Source organism: Pantherophis guttatus, chromosome 13 (assembly GCF_059756535.1).
Source record: "Pantherophis guttatus breed Tessera chromosome 13, ASM5975653v1, whole genome shotgun sequence".
NCBI classification, from domain to species: domain Eukaryota; kingdom Metazoa; phylum Chordata; class Lepidosauria; order Squamata; family Colubridae; genus Pantherophis; species Pantherophis guttatus.
Window position 1 is genome coordinate 14,080,303 of NC_142075.1, and position 13,571 is coordinate 14,093,873.

The 13,571-nt window shown below is 44.1% G+C and overlaps 1 protein-coding gene across 2 annotated transcripts in view; it reads left to right on the plus strand.

Annotated features, from left to right (window-relative positions):
• The first annotated feature begins 246 nt into the window (after window positions 1–246).
• Window positions 247–13,571, plus strand: part of ACAN (aggrecan) — an 80,466-nt gene continuing 67,141 nt past the window's right edge. The window contains exon 1 of one of the 2 annotated variants that reach the window (XM_060694815.2): window positions 247–1,076. The gene's annotated coding sequence lies outside the window, so the exon portion shown is untranslated. The remainder of the gene's footprint in view (window positions 1,077–13,571) is intronic. The other variant, XM_087877948.1, reaches the window with a different exon arrangement.

Genomic DNA, 13,571 nt, shown 5'->3' on the forward strand with positions numbered 1-13,571 from the left:
TGCGGTGGCCGAAACTGGATGCAGTTATTCCAGCTGCTATGGCCTTCCCGAGCCTTTATCAAGCGGTACGAACACTTCGCGTGATTTTGATTCTATCCCTCCATGGATACAACCCAGGATTGTATTAGCTTGCCTGATTTGAGCCTGCCACCTCCTATGTAGGATGCTCTGAATATTTATTTCAAAAGCTTATAGCCAGCTTGCAGTAATATCGACTGCATTGCAGACACTCTCTTTTTTTTTTTCACTCATCCCTTCTTGCTCAGAGATTGAGGTTAGAGATGGAGCTGCTTTTTTTTTTTTTCCTTTTAAATTAAGTCGTGGTCCTCTGAGTCTTATTCCTTGGCTCGCACCTTCCTTTTCAGCCATTTGCGATGTACAATCTGGCTGGTTTTCCCTCTAGAGGATCCCATTTTTTGAGGGGGTGGAATCCTTCATTTATGCCCAAGAGCTTTCTTTCCTTTCCCCGTTTCTTCCTTCCTCCCAGAGGTTTGGCTCCTAATTTTTCTCCTATTCATGCCTCCCTCCCTCCTTCCCTCCTATCCACCCCCACCCACCCCACTCCTGCCACTCCAGCCCATGTCTTATTTTTCCTGGCTCTTTGCCTACCTGATTCAAAGTTTCATAGGACGGTTCAATCCCCTTTAGTACAACTATAGCAAGAGGTATCTAAAGAAGAACAGGAGGAGTCACAAACTCTCTCTGCAGCTGGTTGCAGCTCAACGTGGACTGTTACTTCTCTCTCTCTCTCTCCCTTCTTTCTTCATTCATTTCGACTTTCCTTCTAATATTAACCCTGCTGCTGTTTTTGCTGCTTTCCAACTGAAAATTTGACACACCAATACCAGGAACTTCGGGGTGGTGTTTTTTGGGGGGAGGGGGCGTTAGGGGGATAAATCAAGAAGAAGGTGACCCCCAGAGAAAAGCAAAGGACATCTGGGGGCTGTGAAGAAGACTCAGCAGGGCTGGCCAGAAGTTATCCTGTCTTCCTGAACTCCCTCGGACACAACGACGAGACTTCTAGCCTTCCGTTGGGCGTATGGGACTTAACTTCTCGAAGCACTGAATTGTGAAAGGTAAGATGTCACCTGTTCTTCCTGCTTTTTACATTTTAAGGCGTGTATGCATGATAAGAGTTTTTGCAGTGATCGTGGGGATTTGGGTGCATTGTTTTTCTCTGCTAGACAGCATTGGGATCATACAAGCAGGAGTGAAGCTCTTCAGGTCATATGGATGCTTTACTTTGGTAAAATTGCTCCACTTAAAAAAAGAAAAGAAAAGGATGCTGGATTAAACAGAGGAAACCTTATCCTCCTCCATCTAACCATGCAGAATGTCTTTTAATGCCTACCTTGAAGGGGGTGGGGTGGCAATTATTCTCTTTGCCAACTGTCCCAATTCCATGGCATCCATGAGCATTCGGCTGCCGCAACAGAAAAAGTTTGTTCATGATGGATGGTTGGGTAGATGGATGCTTATTGTTGCCAGGCAACCAAGGAAAGGAACAAAACTTACATCCAACTTCTTTCTTCGATTCTGTTTTGGGGGTAGTGGGAATGGATCTGTAGACGGGAAGAAATGGATAATTCGATGATATTGCTTTATGAGGGAGGGGTTAGAAGTGAAGTCCCATTAAATTGAGCTAAGAGAGTATTGGGGTGTGTGTGGGTGTCTTTAGCAGCAAACTGATTTGGTCCAGGTCTAAGACCAATCCACTAGAAAGTTATGCTGGTTATTGCAGATTCTTGTTGTTATTATTATATCACCATTTCTCCTCCTCTGTTAATCTACTTGGCATGTAGCCAATTTACAGAAGCACCATACATGGGTCCTTTCCCAAACCATCTACATTTAGACTAGGATCACACTAAGCACTAATTGCTTTAACTGCAGTTTACTGAATGACCAATTCATCGGCTTCACACAATGCATGAAACCCTAGTTTACAAACCACAGCAGCTGAGTTCACGGTCCATCAAACATTACAGCTTAGCGTAATGTATGTTTGCAAAGTGGGAAAGCAGAGAAGGAGCGAGGCATGTGGCTAAGTGCAATGGGTGCTTTAGAATGAGATCTCTCGAGAGAAGATAAGGGTTTATTGGAGTAAAGAAGTTAACAAGTTTGCAAATATGCAGCTCGGATGCAGGCACATCTGCATTTTGAAAAAAAAGGCTTTGTCAGTATGATAGCTACTTGCATTATTCATGAACTAAGCGGTCAAAGTAGCACTAATGACTAAGCTTATTAATGACACAACTACATCCTTTTTGTCTTAAAGGATCTCAAATGCCCAAATAGTTTTTTTTTCCCTTTTCCTTTATTACAACAACCCTATAAGGTATGTGAGACTACGAAATGATGACTGCCTTGGCATAACAAGCTTATTCAGGTCAAGTAGAAACTGCGGAGCTGAACTAGGACATCATATTAAGATTTAGTAATGTTAATTTTGGTTTTTCTATGCGCTTTTGGTTTAATTTGTTCTGCAAACCATCTTTTTCGTTTATGGTTTGTTACGTCGTTGGAACCTAAAAGATAGCTGGTTCATCCACCAGTTAGGTCAAGGAGTTTGTGTGAATATAGACAGCAATATACGATCATCTAGGGGAAGCCATTATTAACAAATGAGGATTTCATTGGAACAATTTGCCTCCAGAAGTTGTAAATGCTCCAACACTGGAAGTTTTTAAGAAGAGATTGGATAACCATTTGTCTGAAGTGGTATAGGGTTTCCTGCCTAAGCAGGGGGTTGGACTGGAAGACCTCTAAGGTCCCTTCCGACTCTGTTCTTCTATGTCTAAATAATCTTCCCAATTCAGTGTCAAAGTGCTTGGTCGTTATTTCATTTTTCTTGGCTATTCATTACTCAGAGACTAAGGCTCGGTAGTCCAAAAATTGTGAAATTATAGATTTACATCTGCAAGCCAAGAGTTGTTATCCTTTATGCTACTAACCTGTAATATTTGGAGGTTTGTTCTTAGAATGCCATTCTTTGATCTTACTTCGGGCTGTAAGCTGTCTGGAAAGATGGGATATTTGGCAAATGTAAAAAAAAAACCATATACAAATGATGAATGAAAGCATTAAGAACTTGGGGGAGAACAGTGGCCTTAGATCCTGCTTTTTTTATAAAAAAAAAATGTTTCTGGCTGTGAAACGTTGATCCTAAGTCCCCGGTGACTTCTTACAAGGTCTAGAGTGACTAGGGGTTGATGTTTTTTCTTTTTCTTTTTTAAAATCCAACAGATCAGCTTAGAATGGCTAAAGGCCTACTTTCTTTTTGAATGAATGCACAGAACTCTGTTTTTTTTTTTAAAAAAAAATCAATGTGGTTTCGTTTTAAAAAGAGAATGTGTCATTTCTTCATGGAATCGACGTTTTCAAAAACCCTTCATTAATCCTGAATGCTTGTATTTTCTGCCTGATGCCAAACCCCTAAACTTTAGCCTTGGCCAATTAGAAATATGCTTTGCCCAAAAAGAAAAAATGTGACCACATACATTTAAAAAAAGGGGGGGGGAGAAAGAACAGGGACCATGCATGGATTTTGCTCCTTTATTCTATTAGCCTGGTTCTTTGTGTCTTCTTTAAACTTTTTTTTTTTTTTGGTTAATTGCTAATGGGTAAGTCCCAGAATACATGTAATCATTATTATTTTTTTTTCTCCGGTTAAAGGAGATTGCTTTTCTCCGGGAATAAATCAGTCCTCACTGAACATAGTAGTTTAAAGATGAGACATGCTGCCAGCGTCAGGAAAAGTTTAACAAACTTTTTAGAAGTAGCACAAACCACCCAGGATGCACACTTTCATAGAAATCAGCAGTTTATATGAATAAAACAATAAACAAATGTTTGCACCTATAGCATATAATCACGTTTTGGTTCAATAGATATTTAAAATGTGCATCCTTCTCATGAGAAGACTATCACAGTTCTCACACAGTGCGAGTCTCAAACGAAAGCCATAGAGATGGTTCCTTATTTCTTAAAAAAAAAAGAAAAGATTGAGTTGAGACTCTAGAAAAAATGCAGAGAAGAGCAACAAAAATGATTAGGGGACTGGAGAATAAAACATACGATGAACGGTTGCAGGAACTGGGCATGGCTAGTCTAGTGAAGAGAAGGACCAGGGGAGACAGGATAGCAGTCTTCCAATATCTGAGGGGCTGCCACAGAGAGGAGGGGGTCAAGCTATTTTCCAAAGCACCTGAAGGCCAGACAAGGAATAATGGATGGAAACTAATCAAGGAGAGATTCAACCTGGAAATAAGGAGAAATTTTCTGACAGCGAGAGCAATCAACCAATGCAACAGAAGTTGCCTTCAGAAGTTGTGGGAGCTCCATCCCTGGAAGCTTTCAAGAAGAGACTGGACTTCCATTTGTCAGAAATGGTGTAGGGTCTCCTGCTTGGGCCAGGGGTTGGACTAGATGACCTAACAAGGTTCCTTTCAACTCTGTTAATCTAATCTAAAAAGAATCTCTGCTTATAGAATATCTTAAAATGTTTGCCAATTTTCTATAATCTGATTTTACAAAGAAAAATACTCTCGCCCAGGGCTGTATGATCTAACACATTTCTAAAAGTTGCTGCTGTATTTGGGATATTTAAAATTGTGGGGGATGAGGGTGGGTGGGAATTGTTCAGTTTGCTATTGAACATTTGTGTGTGTGTGTGTGTGTGTGTGTGTGTGTGTGTGTGTGTGTGTGTGTGTGTTATTTGTGTGTATGTCCGTGTCTGTTTGTCTGTTGGCTCTTGGCAACTGCCTCGACAAGTCTTTGCAGTTTTCTTGGCGAAAGGTTTTTCAGAAGTGGTTTGCCATTGCTTCCTTCCGAGGGTTGAGAGAAAGGGGCTGGCCCAAGCTCACCCAGATGGCTTTGTACCTGTGGTTGAGACTAGAACTCACACTCTCCTGCTTTCTAGACTGGTGCCTTAACCACTACCCTGTATAGGAAAGCAAAGTGCTCTTGAATCTGATGACTTCACGTCTGGGTCCATCCATGCCATTTACTAGGCAAAATTTTTTTTTACAGAAATAGTTTGTTCTGGCCTTCTCCCATCCAAAGATTGACCAGGTATAGCCCTGCTTAGCTTCCAAGCTCAAAGTCAGCCAGGCGCTGCCACATCCAGAATTGGTCAGTTGATTTTAATGAATTGATGTTTAAATGAATTAACCCTTTTTTTTTTTTTTTTGGTCCCAATTTGACTGAGACACTGAGACACTCTTATTAGTATTCCACTCAAGGCTCAGTATGTCCTTCATCTCAAGTTGTGCCTCTCAATTTTAAATAAAACTCCATCTGTTAGCTTTATCTCCTGCTTATCCTTTAGGGATTTTCCTGTTTTTTTTTTTCTTTGCACCTATTAAAAGTTTACAAAGTCTTTTAACATCATAATGATTTGCATCCCCTTCCAATGTCTGATATTGGAAGGGGCTATTCTTTTCAATTCCAGCATGGCAGGTGATGACTTGGCCTCAAACCGAAGTATCCTGAACCCAAAACAGCAGTGGAAATGGTCTGTTTTGAATTTAAGACCTTTTCTTCTGAGCAATTCACATGGTGAGACAGGTTGGGCTGAATTTACTGATTCAAAATTAACCTCAGCTTTTGGTGGCTGAGGGCAGATTTGAACCAGGATCTCTATCTCCCAAGCCCAACCTCCTAAACACTGCATCAGATACAGATTAACAGATAAAAATACAGATTAACAGAGTTGGAAGGGACCTTGTAGGTCATCTAGTCCAACCCTCTGCCCAAGAATGCTGCCTTGATCTTGTTTCAGGGGTGAAATCCAGGAGGTTCTGACAGATTCTGGAGAACTGGTAGCGGAAATTTTGAGTAGTTCAGAGAACTGGCAAATACCACCTCTGGCTGGCCCCAGAGTGAGGTGAGAATGGAGGTTTTGCAATATCCTTCCTCCAGGAGTGGGGAAGGAATGGGGATTTTGCAATATCCTTCCCCCAGGAGTGGGGAGGGAATGGAGATTTTGCAGTATCCTTCCCCTGCCACGCCCACCAAGCCACGCCCACAGAACCAGTAGTAAAAAAAAAAATGAATTTCACCACTGCAGACAAGGAATAACGGATGGAAACCGATTAAGGAGAGATTCAACCTAGAAATAAGAAGAAATTTTCTGACAGTGAGAATAATCAACCCATGGAACAGAAGTTGTGGGAGCTTCATCATTGGAAGCTATCAAGAAGAGACTGGACTACCATCTGTCAGAAATGTCCTGCTTGGGTGGGGAGCTGGACTAGATGACCTACAAGGTCCCTCCCAACTTGATGTCAGCGTCCCAGCACTGACATATAAAGAGAGGAGAAGCTTGAACTTTTGCCTACTAAATCCCTTTGAAGATTCTGTCTCCTCGGAGATGGGAGAGGGGGGAGACATTCCTGTGTTCTGACGAAGAAGAGATCAGGAAAGTGACTTGGAAGATAGCCAATGAGAAGCAGAGAATTGGGGATCGGAAAGGGAGGGATTGGGGGGCAAAGGTCAGTACTGACCGCGAAAGAGCCAGGGTCAGATCGCTGTGCTCAAATAAAGAGAAAATTTCCTTAAAGATCGTCAGTTTGGAAATTCATTTATTTTGAGATAGCATCGAAACCTGACACTTGGTTATTCTGTTATTTAAATCATTCATTCTAAACAGGTGAGGCACTTTGCAAATTTGCAACCTTTTTATGCTGTAGAGTTGTTTTTTTTGTTTTTGTTTTTTGCCAGGTTGTGTCCAAGGACTGCCTAACTAGATTTTGGTATTCATTTCTCACGGCTACAAGTCAACGATGGCTAACTCCTTTGTAGCTAGCTGGAGGACAATGACAATGTGCTGCTAATGAAATGACATTGAATTGCTGAAGAGTCCGTAGCTGTTGTCTTTTCAGTGTCGCTGAGATGGGTGAGATGCTGAGATGCTCTGTCCATTCTGGCAGGGCTCCAGGGAGTGTGTTGAGCACAGAAAGCTTCTTTCCATGGTTATTTCTAAAACGAAACAGTGAGAATTATTCCAGAAAAAAAAAAATTGCAACATCATCTTAAGCAGAGCTTCATACCAGTCTTGGATTCCTCTGCAATCTGCAATCCTTGCTTTAAAGCGAGGATCCCAGGTTCATTTGCATCGTTCCCCAGAATGCTCCTCTAGATCAGGCGTGCAAACCTCAGCAGCAAAATGACCTATTAAAGCTGACCTTTCTGGTGATTTTTAGTTCATTTGCACGCTTGCCTGCTGTCTCTTCATCTGGCCTAGAACAAAAAAAAAAAACACAATTGGAGCCCCCCCCCACACACACACACACACACTCACCCTCCAAGGCTTAGAAAAATCCATCTCAATCCCATTAAGTATACAACTCCTGGGCTGGAAATAGTTGACTTGCCCAGCTTTGCTTTAAGGGAATGAAAAGCTCTGATTTAAGAAGAATTCACACCGGACTTGGCATCGGCTGTGCCGATAGAGCAAGAATAAGTCAAACTGGCAGGCTTCCAGCTGTTTATTTCTCTAGAAAATTAAATGACAAATTGCAGCTGCTGAAGTCCTCTTTCTATACATCTAGAAAAAAGTAATATGAGTGGATTCTTCTCTAGCAGCTTCCTGGCCCACCGATCAGATTCTCCCATTTTCTTTTGCTCTACCACCGTCTTGTTCCGGCTTCACCTTTATCAGGGTTCCAAGCAGTAGTGGGTTTCAAAAATTTTTACTACCGGTTCTGTGGGTGTGGCTTGATGGGCGTGGCAGGGGAAGGATACTGTAAAATCTCCATTCCCTCCCGATCAGCTGGGACTCGGGAGACAGAGAATAGATGGGGGGCAGGGCCAGTCAGAATTTTTACTACCAGTTCTCCAAACTACTCAAAATTTCCACTACCGGTTCTCCAGAACTGGTCAGAACCTGCTGAAACCCACCTCTGGTTCCAAGCCTAATTCGTGACCTCCTTCTGTGGCTTCATCTCATTTAGCTCCACCCATGAGGTTCACCTATATAATAACTTTATAATTTTATTTTATTTTTTGCATTATGCAAGTCCCTGCAAGTTGCATCCTATGTGAGCACAGGATTGGGTTTACATCAGGGATGGGCTGCTGGGGGTTCGAATCTAGCTAAGATTCTGTGCAGTTCGGAGAACCCCCAAATCCCACTCCTGGCTGGCCCTGCCCACTCCACCTACCCCTCCCAGGAGTCCCCACATGGCCCGTTTTGGATGCAGGTAAATGCAGGGCGCGCCCAGAGGCTCAGGGAAGGCGGAAAATGGGCCTACCGGAAGTTTGGGAAGGCCGGAAATGGGCCTTTTCCGGCATCCAGAGCCTGGGGAGTTTTCACCCTCCCAGAGAATCAAAAAAAGCCTCCGGAGCCTGGGGAGAGCAAAAACGCCCACCCACCCCCGCCATGGTGCAGGAGGCCAACTAGGCCACGCCAACCCAGCAACCAGGCAGAGAACCCCCTGCTAAAATTTTTGAAGCCCACCCCTGGTTGACATACATGTAGCTGTGACTCCCTTTGTTCATAATATGCATGCCTCTCTCATACATTCCTCTTCGACCCTTATCTTGCTCTTGCATACTGTATGAACCTTGAGCAGGCAGGAAAAGCAACAAAGATTTCTCCCACTTGTCACAGATAAGTTGGTTTTATACTGCCATTTGAAATGAAAAACCAGCAGTTTCCCCTCAATGTCGCTTTCCAATTCAGTACTATAGGATGAACTCATCGGCTTGGTATTCCTTATCTGGCCAACCTCAACCTCGCAAGTTTAAAACTACCTCCTCCCTGTCTCCTTTACAGCCTGAGAAACTGTTTCCACCTGCTATATAATTGCAGGCTACCTTGTCTCTTATCTGACCGTTCCCTTAACAGCAGCTCTTTGCCCAGCCTCTCAAGGTCTTTCCTGCATAACATTACAGAAATAGAGACAGGATTGCTCTAGGATTGCTCTTCAAGTCTATGTCTGGAAAAATAAGAGCGGGTAAAATAGCAGGTAAAGCATTCCATCCTACTACGATTTTTTTTAAAAAATAAATGTTTTAAAAAATTCCACATTCCTGCAGGGATGTAACATCCGCCAAGAGCCATGGTGGTGCGGTGGATAGAATGCAGTATTGCAGACTAAACTCTGCCCACTGCCAGGAGTTCGATTCTGACCGGCTCAAGGTTGGCTCAGTCTTCCATTAAGGTGACCAATAGTCCTCCTTTAGGGAGGACAGTCCTTCTTTTGTAAGTTCTGTCCTTTCTCAAAAAGTGCCCTCCTACATGTCCTCCTTTTCGATATTTGAAGACTAATCTGTAAATCTCCATATTCGATCGATGCCGATCTGATCCGATCCGTTGAGTGTGATGTGACATATTTGTATTTGACATGATGATTCATCAAGGCTCGGTACAGCGCGGCGAGACGCGATGATGAGAGCATGCGCTCCGCACAGGAGAATTGCTTTGAGAGAGTGCACTGCGAGCAAGAGTGCGGCACGCGCAAATGGCTTTGTTTACTTCTTACTGAAACATGACACGGCACACACGCACGTGTCCTCCTTCTCATTGTAAAAAAGTTGGTTACCTTACTTTCATTCTTCCGAGGTTGGTAAAAATGAGGACCCAGATTGTTAGGGGGCAACAGGCTGACACTGTAAATCACTCAGAAAGTGCTGGAAAGTAAGGGTCCCCAACCCTCGGGCCGTGTCCCACTACTGGGCCGTGAGCTGTTCAGAACTGGACCACCCAAAGCAGTGGGCGAGTGTGCCCACGTGCATCTCCACTTGTGTGAGCAGAGGCAAGCGTGTGCCCCCCCATTCACATAAATAAAGCTGTGTGCACCTGTGTGCTTGCCTGCCACTCATGCAAATCCATCCCCCCCCTCACTGGTCTGGCATGCTGGAGAACTGCTCTTCCAGTTTCCGGCACTCCCGCATGTGCGTGCTGGGGAGCTGCTCTTCCGGTTTCTGGTATTCCCCCACACGCACGTGCATGTTCCCGTTTTGGCACTCGGTGCTGAAAAGGTTTGCCAACACTGCTCAAACTGCTGTCGTCTCAGCCACTGTTACAATGGATGAGGCTAACAGAATAGAATAACAGAATAACAGAGTTGGAAGGGATGTTGGAGCAGTGGTGAAATCGATTTTTTTTTTACTACCGGTTCTGTGGGCGTGGCTTGGTGGGCGTAGTGTGGCTTGGTGGGCGTAGCTTGGCGAGCATGGCAGGGGAAGGATACTGCAAAATCCCCATTCCCTCCCCGTTCCTGGGGGAAGGATATTGCAAAATCTCCATTCCCACCCCACTTTGAGGCCAGCCAGAGGTGTTATTTGCCAGTTCTCCAAACTACTCCTGGGAGCTTCGACTGGCTTTTCTAATTGATTCCTAACTTTCCAGGACTGCCAGTCCTTCTCCTCCTAGAATCTGGCTCATTTCGGACACAATAATTCTGCTCGACAACAATGCCAACGTTCATGGGCACAATAGGGGTAGATGCTTGCTGAGGTTATTATTCAAGACCTGCTCACTTAAGCAAACTTTTCAAGACCAGAATGGTCCGTCGTTTCTGCAATTCTCACACACCAAGCCGAGACGATGCTATGCCAACGAACGGAAAACTGGGGCCAAAAACAACAGGTTGCACTTTGATGTTCAATTTTATGTAACGCCATCCCTGGACATTTATAGAAACATCCTTCAATTCACGGTTCCTTCTCCCCAGTTTATAGTCTGTAATTTAAAAAAAAAAAATGGGATTGCTATTAGCCCAGCCTTCTTGATTCCTATCCCGTGCTCATTTCTTCCCAATCCGGTAGAAATTCAAATAGAGCCAGACAAACGCAACAAGGTGATTTGCATCTCTCCCAGCCTCCATTATTTGCTCACTTTATGTGGGGAGCCCCTGTATAAGTTTCCTTGGTGCTTGGCTTAAAACAAAAATAATATTGGCACAGCCCTGCCTTTATTTTTCACAAGGAGGCACATTGGTATGCAGCTGGAGTCAACTCTCCCGGCGTCTTCATCTCATTTTAGAGAACAACAGGCAGGTTCATCAGCTTTAAAGAAGACGTTTCCCGTTCTCCAATCTGTCTGTGCTGCTGTTGCTTCTTTTTCTTTCCCAGCGTTGCACTGGGGATGAGTGTTTGGCTGTTGCAAAGTTTCCCCTTCCCACAATTTGGTCATCTCCTCAAAGGCCTCCACTACCACTTCCATTGCCTTGAAAAAGCCAGCTGCCATGTTGCCCATCAGGCCAGAAGACATGATGAAAACCCTTTGATTTCACAACATACAGACCAGGGGTGGGTTCTACTTTTTTTAAAAAATTTGATTTATATGCTGCCCTTCTCCGGAGACTCAGGGCGGCTTACAATGTGCTAAGCAATAGCCTTCATCCTTTTGTATATTTATACAAAGTCAGCTTATTGCCCCCACAAACTGGGTCCTCAATTTACCTACCTTAGAAAGGATGGAAGGCTGAGTCAACCTTGAGCCTGGCGAGATTCGAACCTGCAGTAACTGCAGGCAGCTGGTCTTAATAACAGGGTGCTTTAGACCACTGTACTACCAAGGCTCTTACTTACCTTTACTACCAGTTCGCAACGGGCGCACGCTTCTACGCATGCGCAGATAATCTATTATGATGTCCGGGCAGGTGGGCGAAGCCTCCTGCCACTTTTACTACCGGTTCGCAAGAACCGGACAGAACCGGGAGCAACCCACCATTGATACAGACAACATAGCTTCAATGGGGAAAATGTGACCATCCTAGATCAAGTCAAGTCCAAACCCCCCTCCCACAAGGAATTTCTAGAAGCCGGGCGCTCGGACAGATTAGCCATCAATAGACACATTAAAAATAATGGCGACCATTTGCCTTAATAATCTTAAAGTGGAAATCAACATAGAATGAGATGTACAACAAGACAATGCAATATCACCTATCCTTTTCTCAGCCTGCCTTGAAGAAGCATTTCTCAAACTAGACTGGGCAAAAGATGGAATAGATATCAATGGCACCTCCTTAAATCACTTCAGATTTGCAGATGATGTCTTTCTAAGAGCTAGGTGGCGCAGTGGTTAGAATGCAGTACTGCAGGCTACTTCTGCTGACTGCCGACTGACTGCAATTTGGCAGTTCGAATCTCACCAGGATCAAGGGTGACTCAGCCTTCCATCCTTCCGAAGTTGGTAAAATGAGGAGCCAGATTGTTGGGAGAAAGAGGCTTACTCTGTAAACTGCTTAGAGAGGGCTGTAAAGCACCGTGAAGCAGTATATAAGTCTAAGTGCTATTGCTATTGCTAGTGCTATTCTCATCTCACAAGACCAGAAGAGCTACAAAGAATACATTCAAGAGCTGCACAAAGCAGGAGAACCATTGGGCTCCAAAATAAACCTGAAAAAGAGACAGTTCACTAATGAAAGAAAAAAATGTTGTATCTGGAGAAGAATTAGATATGGTAGACCACTACATATTCCTTGGCCAATGGATCTCAGTGGAAGATGACACAATAGGGGGAATTCGAACGGTGTGTTAAATGTGGTTGGCAGGCAAGCTAAGCATAATTTTCTCGAAAAACCTATGCTTGAAGAGAAAAGTGAGTGTCTGCTACCTGCTCTAACATATGCCAGTGAAACATGGACACTAACCTCACAATCGATCCAAAGGTTACGAGTGGCACAAAGAGCCATGGAAAGATACATACTCAGCATTACAAGACAAGATAGAAAGATCAGCACACGGATTAGAGAACAAACGAAAGTATACGATATCATCAAGAGAGTAAAACAGGGGTGAAATGGAAATGGGCTGGTCACATAGGAAGAAGAACTGATGGCAGGTGGACCAAGGCGGTCATAGAATGGATCCCACTTGATCAAAAGCATCCACAAAAGAGACCCAAAACAAGATGGATCGATGACATCATCAAGTATGGCAGGCACAATCAGCAAAAGAAAGCTCAGGACCGTATGGCTTGGAAGCATGCAGAAGAGCCCTTCATCCTGCAGTGGACAGACAATGGCTAAAATGATGATGATGATGATGATGATGATGATGATGATGATGATGATGATGATGATGATGATACACATCAACAACATCTACAGACTATGCAAAAGAAACAATCAACCAGCCCAAAAGAGAATAAAAAGACTCCAGCACCTGTCCACCAGCAATCCGCACCCAGATCAGCATAGATCAGTGAGGGCTAACTTTTTCGGGACTGAGTGCCCAAAGTGTGCATGCGCATGCCTGAATGTGCATGCATATGCCTGAACCCCTAAGATGCAATGCGCAGGCAGCTCCCGCACACACCCACACCCATGTGCGTTTGGCCTCCCACATGCGTCCCACATGCACATGCGTGTGTGGCCCCCCCACATGTGACCTGCCCCCCACACATGCATGGCAGAGACCCAAAGACCAGCTGGTTGGTAGACGGTGTGCGTGGCGGAGCTGAACTGGGGTGACGGTTCGTGTGCCCAAAGAGTGGGCGCTGCATGCCACCTCTGGCACACGTACCATAGGTTCACCATCACAGACATAGATTAACTCCAAGACTAACATCAGACCAACGATCAAGTCAACAATACCCCAATCAAGAAACTTCA